The sequence below is a fragment of the Mustela nivalis genome (assembly GCF_964662115.1).
Source record: "Mustela nivalis genome assembly, contig: HAP1_SCAFFOLD_1677, whole genome shotgun sequence".
NCBI lineage: Eukaryota > Metazoa > Chordata > Mammalia > Carnivora > Mustelidae > Mustela > Mustela nivalis.
In genome coordinates this window covers 96,080-109,674 of record NW_028134987.1, presented here as the reverse complement: position 1 = coordinate 109,674, position 13,595 = coordinate 96,080, and positions in this window count along the sequence as shown.

The window sequence follows — 13,595 nt, the reverse complement described above, 5'->3', positions numbered from 1 at the left end:
TCTTCCTTGTAAAATAATTAACCTGAAAGTGCGTTTCTGCCACCTCTCTCCTGTGTGACATTTTATCGATGGGAGATGGAAAATAAATGGTCTGGTTAACCTTTCCCTCCCCCTCAAAACCCATTATTTGAAAACACAAAAAGGGAAGTGAAGGGAGAAATCCTCCCACTCCCATTCCCACTCACCTCCATAGCCACCTCCTCTTCCAAGAACCTAGCAGACAAGGTGCCAAGAAGTGTTAGGTACCAGCAGTGGTCTCAGATCTCATTCAAGGATCATGGTGAAAGGCATTCAAAGAGATTGTGGGGGCACAGGGATCCAATTAAGGGGGACAAGTTTAAGGTTTGCCTGTTCCCCTAAAAACTAATGGCACTAGAGAAGATGACCTTTGGGAACTATAGCATAATGGATACAATGTGTTAAAAGCTTCAGTGAGTCATGGTGGGAAGAGGCCAAGAGGGCAGCAAACACAGTCTTAGATGATGTTATTAATAGCACTACAGGCTCTAGATTTCCTGTGGTGGTGTTCTTGGCAAGACCAGCCCGGCCAAAGTGGATACTCTCAACCTGGAACAGAGGGTCTTGGAGATGCCAGCACGTGAGGTATGATGAGAGGGTAAAATGATAGGAGGTGTCCTTTGGAAGGACTGACTCCTTGACTTTAAAAGGGAGAACCCAAATCTGTAGGTGAAATCTTTCTGGCTACAAAGAGGGCCAAGGCCTCCTAAGGTCAAGGTCTCCTCGTCACTTGCAAAGATGTCGAAGAACATATTCAGACATTTCAAAGATGTCCTCATATCATTGGTTCCCACTCTGGAATTCTATCAATAAGGTGAGAGTTCCTCTAGTTGAAAAAGAGATCTAAAAAGACTTCCCTTTCTCATGTAATTTCTGTAACCTCCAGGACACACCCACCTCCCCCTTCCAGCTCTGTAATGAAGCCACAGCTGGTGCCAATTTGTGGAACTCCTTAAAGGCTATTCTCCCTTATATACCCCGGGACCAAGTTCCCATGCTCCCTCACCCGATTTCCTGCACTCACCTCCCACCTGGTGTGTTCACACCTGCAAGTGCCTTTTACCAACCCCTTTGCCAAAAGGCAGCCAGAGTGACCTTTCAAAGACCTATCAGTTCCTGGCATTTGTCTCCATAGAAATCTGCACTGATCTTCTAACAAATTCTCAGTCCTCCAAAGGCACCCATAATCCTCCCATCAGTCTATTCATACCCCTCCAACTGACTGATGCCTGTTCTGCCCCATCTCTCTGCCCTTCAACCACACTGCCTCCTTCTTCCTGTGGAGACCTCTCATGGCACCTGCCTCCAAGCACAGGTGATTCCCATTGATGGGAAGACCCTCTTCTCTCCCCCATCTCCCCACTCCAGTTACTCCCACTTATTCGTGAGCTCACAAGCCCCATGGTACACACTCTCCATGCAGCCTGCTCTCTCTTTTCTAGCACTGGCCTCCGTTTCTAGCTGTGCTTGTGTCATGAATGTCCCTCCCCAGCTAGCCTCCAAGCTCTCTTTCCCTTTAGCTCCAACACCTGACACAGTGCCTGGCACGTAGTAAGCCCTGGCTAGCTTCTAAGAGCCTCACTGAGGGACTGAAAGCATTTTAAAAATGTCACCACGTAGGCTCGAAACTGTAGGCAGAAAAAGCTTTGCCTGGATTGACATTTTAGAGACGTATTCGTCAAGTTGGATATGTTCACTGACTTTACCTTGTAAAATTAAAAAAAAAAAAAGGACCTCTGTATCGCTTCGCATCTAAGGAAGGCGCATGTATATTATTAGATCACGTTATGAGCTTAATGGAAGGAGACAAGATGTTTTCGCTAAGAAAATGTATAAGACTGTTGAGGTCAAGTGGGAGGAAACAGTCCGTTTGTTGGAGCATTGCTATCTTACTCTATCACAGCCACTCATAAAAATCTGACACGGGGTGAGTCAGAATTGTCTGTCGGAGATGAGTTAGATCTGGCTCATGTTCCTACAAACATGAAAGCCAGAAGCGAAGAAGGAGGCTTTGAAAGCGTGGGTTGAGGAGGCCGTGTGGTTCACTGCGATGAGCTAAGTGCCCAGGGCCACCAGCAGACATGCTGGCCTGTGTCCGTCCTTTGTTCTGGGGTCCCTCTTGCACCATGTGGTGAGGCTGGTGGCTGGGAGCAGCTCAGGACAGGACCTGGTGGCATCTTACCTCTCCCACCCTCCTGTGGGCTCCAGTGGGCTCCAGTAGGTCCCAAGGGACAGCCTGCCTTCCTTGCAAAGCCCAGTAGCACAGGGAGCAGAAACTGGGGCCAAAGAGTGAGCACCCTGTTTGACAAGCTGGACCAGCCACCTCTTCTTCAGATGCAGGGGGAGCCCTGGCATGCTGACTCCTCCCTTCTCCCTTTCCCCTTTCCTCTTTCCTCCCTCTTTTCTTCCCCTCTCTCCTTCCCTGGTGGTGCCCTTTCCCAATGCCCACTTCATCCCTTTTCCTTTCTACATACCTGTCTTCTAGAGTTTCTTCTCTTTCCTCCCCATTACTTCCCTTCATCTGAATCTCCTCTTTGGTCCCTTTGTCCCTGCTCTCTGCTCCTCCTCCCCTTCCCTGGCCCCTGTTCAGCTCCATACTGAATGCAGGCAGAGCTGGACTAACATGCTCACTTGCTTGCTCTTCCAACCTCCAGAGAAGTCACTCTTCGGTGGCCACCTTCCTGACCCCCTGGTCGCTTCTCCACTTGTTCAGATATTGCTCTGAAGTCTGAGGAGGACAGAGCGGGGCTGCCACAGAAGCAGGCCAGAGGAGAAACCAAACCATGTGTCCACACTGTCCCCCAGCACTGCTGCTCTGAGAGCTTTCGGAGTCCTCAACAGGGTTAGGATTTAGGGGCTTCTTCAGAACCGGGAGTGAAAACAAGCATAGGTCAAAAGAAAAGCGACGTCCCCCACACAAAAATAATAATCACAAATGAAAACTATGTTAACTCTGAGTCCCAAAGTCGAAAAATTGCCTTGAATCTGTCACTAGAGAACACCCAAGGCCTCACTCTCTGGGTTCTGGGTGCCCTGGGAATGGCAGGAGGCTCTGAAAAGCGCGTGGGGGTGCAGAACTATGGGGGCTAGCCTGCCCGCTGGCAGGGGGGGGTACCTCCTGTGGCGCTGTCCCGGCCTGACCCCCTGCGGACAGGGTGTGGCGCAGCGTCTGGGGTGGTCCTGGTGCCCTGGGGTTGGCAGGAGGCTGCGCCCAGCTCCTGGACTGCGTTTTCTGCTTCAGGTGAGGGCGTGTCGTGGTGTCACTTTACCTGTGAGCAGAGGGTCCTCCAGAGAAGCCATGGGTCGGGGAGGGGCAGCAGGCGGCGGTACGGGAACAGGACACCGCGGCCTCAGGGGCTAGGCTGGAGCATGGGAGTGCAGGGGCAGCGAGTATGGTGGGTCCTGCAGTCCCAAATGGGCTGCAGCACAGCACACTGGCGCTGCGCGCCCCTCCTTCCCGCCTGGGCAATTAGCAAAGCCCCTCTCCCGGCTGCCCCCGCCCCCCTCCCTCCTGAGTCCTCTGAGAGCTCACTTCTTGCTTTGGAAATTAGCAAAGACCCTTCTCTGCGCTGGCCCCGCCCCCTCACTTCTGAGGCCGGAGCCCATGCTGGGGTGCGGGGCTAAGCTCCCAGTGGAGCATCTCAACAGGAAAAGGTCCACCCAAGGGAAGCTCAAAGTGATACGTGCCAGGCACTGTGTCAGGTGTTGGAGCTAAAGGGAAGGAGAGCTTGGAGGCTGGCTGGGGAGGGACATCCATGACACAAGCACAGCTAGAAACGGAGGCCAATGCTAGAAAAGAGAGAGCATGCTGCATGGAGAGTGTGTACCATGGGGCTTGTGAGCTCACGAATAAGTGGGAGTAACTGGAGTGGGGAGATGGGGGAGAGAAGAGGGTCTTCCCATCAATGGGAATCACCTGTGCTTGGAGGCAGGTGCCATGAGAGGTCTCCACAGGAAGAAGGAGGCAGTGTGGTTGAAGGGCAGAGAGATGGGGCAGAACAGCCATCTCCATTCCTGTGTGTTCATAGGCTTCCAACGTTTAGATACACCCTTGTTCGTGGTGTATATGTTGGCAATTCTTCCAGGTTTCTGTTGTTTTGATGCTCCATCAAGACAAAACAACTTCCGCTTATCTTTTGTCTCTCGAAGGCATAAAATGACTCTCGCTGACTTATGCACAAACACTTTGGCTCTCTTCTCCTTGGGAATAGCATAACCTATGTCTTCCCTGTTTCTTCACTTGCAAGCTATGAGTATCTTTATAGTCGAAGGAAATCTCCTATGGTCAACAGAAGGACGAGCTAGTTTAATATTTGCTGTTTTCTTATGGATGTTTTCTACCTTTTTTTTTTTTTTTTTTGATTTGGAATTTCAACCACTCTTACAAACTGTTTGTATTGACGGGAGACTTTAGTCCTGATACTGAATGTATTATTGATAGGTAATAGTTCACTTTCTCATTTCGGTTGGCTTCTGACTTGGATTCTATTTGCCTTTCACCTATATGGTATTTTCTTGGGGTTGCTTCATTGGTACGATTCCTCGCTTCCTTCCCATATTTTGCATGTCTTATCTTTGTGTGTTTGCATGTGCATGTGTTAATGCTGTGTGGTGTGTGTGTGTTTCACATCACAATTATTATTAAAATACGAGAGAATGGAATTCGGTCTCTTGTGGGTAGCAATTCAATTTGACATGCCTTGAAATCTCACATTCCATCAGTTTCAGGAAATCTCCTGCAAGGAATGTCATCTCTTGTCCTCTTCAAGTAACACGTGTTCTCACAAAACTGCTTTCCAAAGAACAGCACCATTTGAATTTCTCATTAGAGTCATACTGTTTGTACCAATACCCTTTCTTTTTCGTATGATTCTTGAGTGTCATGAGTTAGTGAAATCGTCTGTCTGATGTCGTTCTGAGAATGATAGATGTGACAAAGCCCAATGCTCTCCGCAAGACTGCCATAAGAGACAAGTGGAAGAATTCCTTCTTGCTTATGTCTCAGTACGAATTGCGGTGACATGGAGGAGAGTGAGATGGTAGTAGTGTCTAATAACCTCATGCTTGTCTTCAGCTATGAAGGCAACAGGAAGATGAACACAACAACTGCATTGGGGTGGAAATTGACCTGAAGCCTACAAGATAAACTCCACAGCGAAAGAAAACGGAAGTTGCAGAGATGATGGGAGAAGGTTGGAGACATGGCTCAGGGGAGATTTGGTTGGTTAGTGGATCAGAGGGCTGGATCCCATGAAGAGTACCAAGGCACAGGAGAGCAGGGCACACTGGGAACCCACAAGGAACCTGTTTCCCAGTGCCGTTGACTGTGAGACGCAGAGGGTCTGAAGGGCACGAGTACTTTACAACACAAGTGTTGAAGGCTGAAGTTTTCCTATCAGCAGGCTTGGCAGACATCAACTTGAAGGAACACCATCTTTTTCCTGCATATGACACCAACAAGCGACCAGGAGCAGACAGCCTGGAGACAATGATCAGAGAGAGACAATACTAAGTGACGCACTGGGAAGATGGTGAGTAGTGGGAGTGATTCCGTGAAAGGCAGTGTTCGTGGAGATGTCTCAATGTGGACATAATAAATTTTGGGCTCTCGCAACAGCAGCATCAAGACAAAGCTACTGGCCAAGACAGGTATGTGAGGACATAGGCTGCCTATCCAGCCAACTCGAAATCCCGACAGTGGAATACTTGGAAAACTGCCTTCCTCAGTCCAAGATGCTTAGTCCAAGGACAACGACTCTCCCATAGGGGACGAGAAGAAAGCTTTGACCACATGTTCTCTTCTGAACACAGCATTCTGCAGGCCTGCGTTCTGTTGAGTTGGTAGAGTTTCTCCTTTCACAGGCACACCAGAGCCCACCAAGGTAAACCTCTGCATATTCAACCCGGACCCTAAAAACAACAAACGGCCGGAAAGGAGAGCTACAGCAAATGACTGGCCTCCAGGACAGGGTCAGCCACAACACAAACAGCAGTGGCATGCATGCCACATACACACTCACAAACACACACACACGCACGCACTCAACAAACCTTAAGGGCCAGCCCTGGGTACTCCGGATCTCTTCCTCCTAAATAAATTACCCTCAGGTTAGAAAGCAGAATGAGTTTAACGAATACAGAGAGGTGACAGAGACTTAGATCCAATGCAAAGATGAAAAAATCAATTGATGCCCAGGTAAAGGAAGAAGGAATGATTATGGCTAGGCAATCAGAGTGAACCCTCTACATAGAAAACGCCTGATGCGGGATTGAAAGCAGGGGCCTGGATACTCGCTGTACGTCAGAAAACATAGGAGATATCAGAGAGTCTCGAACCACAGAGATAAAACTGATAAAGATAAAAGCACCTAAAGAACTCCTGAAGAGAAGATTGGTAGGAGACTGTACACTGCAGCTCCATGCAGGATCCCATGATCTTACTCCAGAGGCTTTTCCAAAAATTCCAATGCTGTTTCAGTTCTCATCATTTGAATTCGGGTGGCCCTCCAAAGATAGGGTCCTTATTCAAAAGAGCGAGACTGATACAAAGTGAAGGTCAAGCAAACGTTAATTGTGCACAAAGCATCGAGAATCATATTGACCGGTCAGGGCCTTCTCTTGCAAAGAGGCAACCCCTCCCAGCCTCAGAGACTAACATTTATAGCGGTAGTTTAGCCAGGCTATACAGACGTGGCCAATGAGATAACAATACAGAAAAAACTGCACAGTCGTGCTAAGTCTGCTACACCACAAAAACAAAAATGCTAGGTAACACATGGGTGGACAATTGGATCTCAATTTACCCTAGTAGATATATGCGTGCCCCTCTAATGGGATGTCTTCACCTGGCCTGATTCACCCTTGTATCTAGGCTTTGAGAGTAAGCTCCTCTGGGAGGAGTAGGGTCAATTTTGTTTACAGCATGGGTTCAATATAAGTTTACTGCAGAAACACAAAATGACTCCCTCTGGCCTAGCGGACCTTATAATGAGTAGCTGTAGCATCCCTAGAAATAGAGCCAAAATGACTTCCAAATCTTCAAAACTGACGATTTACCAAAAGCAGATTCTACATCCTAGAACCCTAGGTCCAGAATGGACTCATGTACTTGGAGTCCACAGGAGCAAGCATGGAGCATGTTGGAAAAGACCCATAGCCCAAGTGAAGCCATCTGAAAGACTTCCGTGCCCGTTTCAGGAAGACAACTTGTATCTTCAAAAGGACGCATTGAAGAGGATTCAAATGTCAAAGAACCTGGAGCATTCCCACAGGGTCGTGCAGATACCCTCTGGAGGAGTACATGTAGATGTGACAGCACAAGCCTGCCTTCACCCTCTCATGAACATCCCCCAAATAGTTTCATGGGATAAGCAAACAATGCCTCTTGTGGAAGATGGGCGTGTTCTAATGGAGGCAGCAGAAGATGAACAGTGGGACAACAAAGGGCCATTAGAGAGCCACAGACAGCGTATGCTACAGGTTGGTGAGGATATTCAGGAAGACAAGGAACTGGAGAATGAACATTGGAGCTCTGAGCGAAGGTCTAGCATTTGAGATAATGGGAGGTTCTCTGAACCTGGCTGCCTTCCATAGAGATCTAGGTCCAAATTAAAGAAAACATCCCCTGGCCACAGTCAATCCTTGTACCCCGGTTGTGTTTTTGTCTTTTTGTCAAACAATGCACATGCACATATTTGACAGAGAGACAGAGAGATCACAATCAGGGTGTAGAGCTGGAGAGGGAAAAGCTGACTTACCCCTGAGCAGGGAACCTGAGACCAGAGTCGATGCCAAGACCCTGGGATCATGAGTTGAGCTGAAGGCCGCCTCTGAACTGATAGACACAATCCATGACACAACCTTTGACTTCTGAATATGTCCTAGTTCTAGACGTGAACCACTGCTCTGTCATTGTTCACAAATGAAGGGGAAATGGATTTTGGCTTGGGCTGGTGTTGCTTGAGCAACCTGGCCTGCTTTGAGAGCTGGTATAGTTTGTCCTCTTGAGGTAAGTGATTTGGCTATGTACAAACTACACTCCCACGCATATTTAGGTAAAGAGAATTCCTCCATTGAATGAAACTATGTCTTGTGGTTCCATGCTTCTGTGGATGGTGATGTGAGTCCTCCTTTCCTCTGAATCTGGATCTCTGTTTCTGCTCCCAGATGAGGGACAGTTTTAGCTCTGAATTCTCAAATCCATGTTCAGCCCTCTTTTTTTTCTCTCACTCCTACTTCTCCTACAATAAGCACCTCTTTCTATTCCTTGGAGTCAATGACTTTCCTAAGCTCATTGTCATGTTTCATCATTCTTCCTTCTTTCTTTGGATTTGTTTCCTTATTTACCATTCCTTTTCTGCCAGGTCAAAAATTTGGTCCTTTGCTTCTGCCAGCTTCTTGGACTTTTCCTTCAGTCTGCTACCAATCTTTTCTTTAGAAATTCTTTATTTATTTTATTTTATTTTACTTTATTTTATTTCTATCAGTTTAATCTATGTGTTTTGAGACTCCCTGATATCTTTCTGCTTTCAATCCTCCATTGGGCGTGTTATATGTGAGGTTTCACTCCGATTACCTGGCCATGATAATTTCTTGTCTTCTTCCTTGGCAACAATTGATTCTTCCATCTTTGTCTTGGATATAGGTCTCTGACTCTTTCTCAGTATTTGAAAAATCAATTCTGTTTTTTATCCTGATGGTAATTTCTTTAGAAATAAGATATCATGGAGTGCCCAAGGGCTGGCCCTTGAGGGAGTCTCAGGTATGTGTGTGTGGCATGCATGCCCTCTGCTGTTGTATCATAGCTGCCCCCTGTCCTTGAGACCAGTCATCTGCAGAGGCTCTCTTTGCCAGCCTTTTGGTGTGTTTGGGGTCTGGGCTGAATAGGCTGAGGTTTAGCTTGGTGGGATCTGGTGTGCCTGTGAAAGGAGAAATTCAACCTTCACAACAGAATGAATGCCTGTAGCATTCTGTGGTCAGGGGACAGCCTATGGACAGGGCTTTCTTCTAGTCCCCTATGGGAGAATCTGTTCTCTTAAAATGAAGCAAGTTGGACTGAGGAACACAGTACCCTATGTGTTCCATGGTTAGAATTTCGTGTTTGCAGGAGAGGCAATTAAAGCCCTCACCAACCTGTCTTTGGCCAGTAGCTCGGGCTTGATGCTGCCTGTGCGAGAGCCCCAAATTTCTTTTGCCCCCATCAAATCATCTCCAAGAACACTGCCTCTCACTAATGTACAGCCAGAACCCACCATCTTCCCACTGTGTCACCTGGTATTGTCTCTAATCGTGGTTTCCAGGCTGTCTTCACCTGGCTATTTGTTGGTGTTCTCTGACAGAGAAATACAGTGTTCTTTTGAGTTGATATGCCAAGGCTGCTGATCTAAAATCTCCAGGCCTCAAGGCCCTTTGTTGGCATGAACTAGTATGATTCAGACCCCCTGATGGTCAGAATCAATGGAATTGGAGAACGTACTCCTTGTGGGTTCCAAGTGTGCTCCGATCTCTTGTGGCTTTGCCCATTGCATTGTCTCACTGCCTTCTGAATTACCAACTTTCCACTTTTCCCCTAAACCATGTCTCCAGTCTTCTCCATTAGTGATTGCAACTTATTCTCTCTTTTGCTATGGAGTTTGCTTTGTGGGCTCCAGTTCATTTCTGCCATGTTGAAGTTGATGTGGTAATCTTCCTGTTGTGTTCCTGGATAAAGACAAGTCTGGAGTTACCAGACACTACTACCATCTCACTGTCCTGAAAAAGCCCCACAGAATCTTACCCAGCCATAAGCAAGAATGAATTCTTTCCACTTGCCTCATGTGGCAGAATTGTGGAGAGCATTAGCCTACGTCACATCTATCAGTCCCAGAAAGACAAATAACATACAATTTCACTCTCTCATGACTGTCAAGAGACATATGAAAAAGCAAGGGAAAAATGGACAAATAATACGACACTACCCAGGCACACAAAATGTGGTGTTTGTTGAGGTCAGGTTTGAGAAAATATGTGTTTATCAAAGAGGACAAAAGATGACATTCTTTGTAGGAAATGTGGCTGAAAGAGAGGGAATGTGAGTTTTCAAGGCATGTCAAATGGAACTGCTATCCATTAAATACCGACTTCCTATCTCCATCAATTTAATTATAATTGTTATTTGAAACACACTCAGCACACACACACACACACACACACACACACACACACAGATAAGACACACAAAAGATGGGGAGGAAGTGAAGAATAGCACTAATGAAGCAAACCCAAAAGAAAAGAACTGAGAGAAAAGGATAAATTCCAAGACACATATTCACTCCAAAGATTAGGTCAGGAAACCTACAAAATCTCAGCTCTGTAGTAGTGACTAAAGCGTTTGAAGCAGTAATCAAACCCCTGTCAACACACAGATGGCGAGGTGCAAATCATTTCCTGTTCAACTCTTCTAGACATTTAGAGAAGGCAATGCCATTTTCTTCTCATCAATTCCACAAATGGAGGAGGTGGATGAACTCCACTTTACTAGTATAAAGACCCAATTCAAATAATGACATTTTAGGAAATAAATTATATTCCATTTCAATAATTAAACATAATAAAAATATAATTCTTTCGTTTTCTCTGTCTGTCTTCACCTGCATTTGAAAGGGCCAGCTTGTTTTTGTATTATTTTGTACTGTTGAGGAAGCCAGCCTGTCATCCATCATCCATTTTTGACAGAGTATTCACTGATGCTTCAGTTCCATATATGACCTAGTACTCCGCCTAAGATATGCCAGAACTCTTCAACACCCATTAGCCCGTTCCCTCATTCCCTGCATGTCTCTTTTTTCCTTGACTCTCAGCTTGATTCCTCAGAGTTCTGAGTTACTCCTGGTTTGTCTCCTTCTCTGACTTATCCCCTTCAGTTTTTCCTTCTTTCTACTAAGGGCCGTGGTATTCGTCCAAGGGCACATATGAGAGAAGCCATATGATATTTCCCTATGTCTCCTTGCCCATTTCATTTCACAAACCCAGTCCTGTGGCATTCATGCCAGTGCAAGAATCAAGAGTTCATCCTCCCTAATTGCTGAGGAATACTCTGTTGCCAATATGGACCACACCTTCTTTATCCACTAGTCTTTGCAAGGACATAGCAGCTCAATCCTCAGTTCTGTTCAAGTGAGCCTTGCAGACCATCAATATAAGCCATTAATTTTCCTTTGATTAAAGAGACTTGGTCAACAGGGTTATACCCATTAACACAGTAGGTAGAGATAAATAATGGTAACAAGGAGTGCTGTCCATTGCTCCTCCTTAAGGATTAGCTATAATGTATAATGTCACTCTCTCATGCAAAGGATGACAAACCTCAGAGAGACGGGATGATATACCAGAGGACTTGTTGTTTCTGATATCTCTAGATATTTCAGAGGAAATAGGAAAACTTTGCCATCTCTGGAGAAAGGTTGGCCTAAAAGATCATTTTCCTGGGCCACTCTTCTAGGTATTTAGTGAAGGCATTGTCATGTCCTCTCATCAAATCCAGAGATGGAAGAGGCGGGTAAGCTCTAATTCACAAGGATAAAGACCCAATTCAAAGAAGGACATTTTAGGAAACCCACCCAATGTCATTTCAATAAGGAAAGATAATAAACAATATAATTCTTTCTTTTTCTCCCTGTGACTTCCTTTGGTTTTGAGAGGGCCACATTGTTTTCCTATGAATTGATGTTGTTGTTGCTATCTGTTGAGAAAGCCTGCCTATCATCCATCATCCATTTTTGACAGAGTATTCACGGATGCTTTAGTTGCATGGATGTCCTAGTGCTCCTCCTAATATATGCCACAACTCCTGACCACCCATTAATCAGTTCTCTTTTCGGTAGCCCTCAGCTGGATTCTCAGAGTCCTGAGTCACTCCTGGTGGGTCTCCTTCTCTGACTTCTTGCCCTTTATTATTCCCTTCCTTAAGTGGGCCAAGGTATTCCTCCCGAGGCACATATTGTGGGTAGCCATATGACATTTCCCTTTGTTTGCTTGCCTTTTCCATTTCCCAACAGCAGGGCATGGGACATTCATGTCAAGGCAAGGTCCAGGGGTTCATTCACTCGACGGCAGAGGAATACTGTGGTGCCGAAATGGACCCAAACTTCCTGATCCACTAGTCCTTGCAAGGGCATTGCGACTCACTCCAAAGTTCTGCTCGAATGGGCCTTGCAAGCCTTCGGTATAGGCCGTCCCTTTCCTTCTGACTAAAGAGTCTTGGTCCACATGTTTATACCCGTTACCACAACAAGTACAGTTAACTAATAATAACAACGGGTTCGGTCCAGGCCTCTTCATTGAGAGTTAGCTCAGATGCAGAATATCACTCTCCTCAAAGACTTTGCAAAGGTATTTAAGGGAAAGCCAGGTAGACAGAGGCCTCATCCCTTAGCCGCGTGTTTCAGAACACTAGGAGACGAGGACACAGACGGCACCATATAGCGATGCCCTCACCTTTTACCTCGGAAAGGGACTTTCCGTACCTTAGTCATCACTGACCCATAAGCAAAAGACGCTGACAAAGTACGCTCTCACCCACAGGACGAAAAACCCCACGGAGAGCTGCTCATACACGCGACCTCACCTTTTCTTGAGATATCTAGAAATTGTAGTGTAAAAGGACACCTTGCCGTCTCTGGGGATATGTTGGCCTAAAGGAAGGTATACTGAATGTCATTTTCCTTCCTCTATGTCTCCAGAAAGGGGAAGTTGGACATTAAACCACAAGACATCCTGAGTTCTTGATCAGGTTCAGAGGGCTCTTGTTTTGTCCTTCCTGGGGCTTCCTACTTAAAGCCATAGGACACCAAGGTCATGGGAGAGGGACAGCTGCTTCAGTGAAGCCAGCATCTGTGATGTCACAAAGCTTTGAGGTCATAGCAACCACTCCTCATCAACCCAGACCTGATCACTACACTTGACTGGAGTAGTCATGGGTGGGCCAAGAGGACCCCAGGCCGTCCCAAACTGCTGGAGCCGCCTGGGTCTCTCACCAACACAGTTTGCGAAGCGAGTCGGTGTCACCTTCTCCATGGCCCAATTCATAGTATTTGGTCGTGAGTGTCAGCACCAGCCCTCTGGACCTCGGAGAAAGGCAAGATGCCGCATTCCATCTTAGCAACGACAAGCCAAGAAACTAACAGACCGCAAGCAATGCCTCAGGGGAGGAAATCTGAGCCCTGCGTAAGGGTGAGACCCTCCCACCAAATCATGGAGCATCTCAACAGGAAAAGGTCCACCCAAGGGAAGCTCAAAGTGAACCCCCGCAACCGTGCCAAAGACATGTCTGGAGTCTTCCACAGAAAGCACACGAGTACCTCAATGGTCTCCAGAAACGGTGCCAACAAGGCCTCCCAATCTTCCAAAAAGACCATGCATCCAAGGCAGAGTCTACACCCTAGAACCTTAGGTCCAGGACGGACTCATGTTCTTGGAGTCCACAGAAGCCAACGGAGAGCATGTTGGAAGAGACCCAAGCCCAAGTGAAGCCATCTGAAAGACTTCGGTGCCCATTTCAGGAAGACAACTTGTATGTGCAAAAGGACGCATTGAAGAGG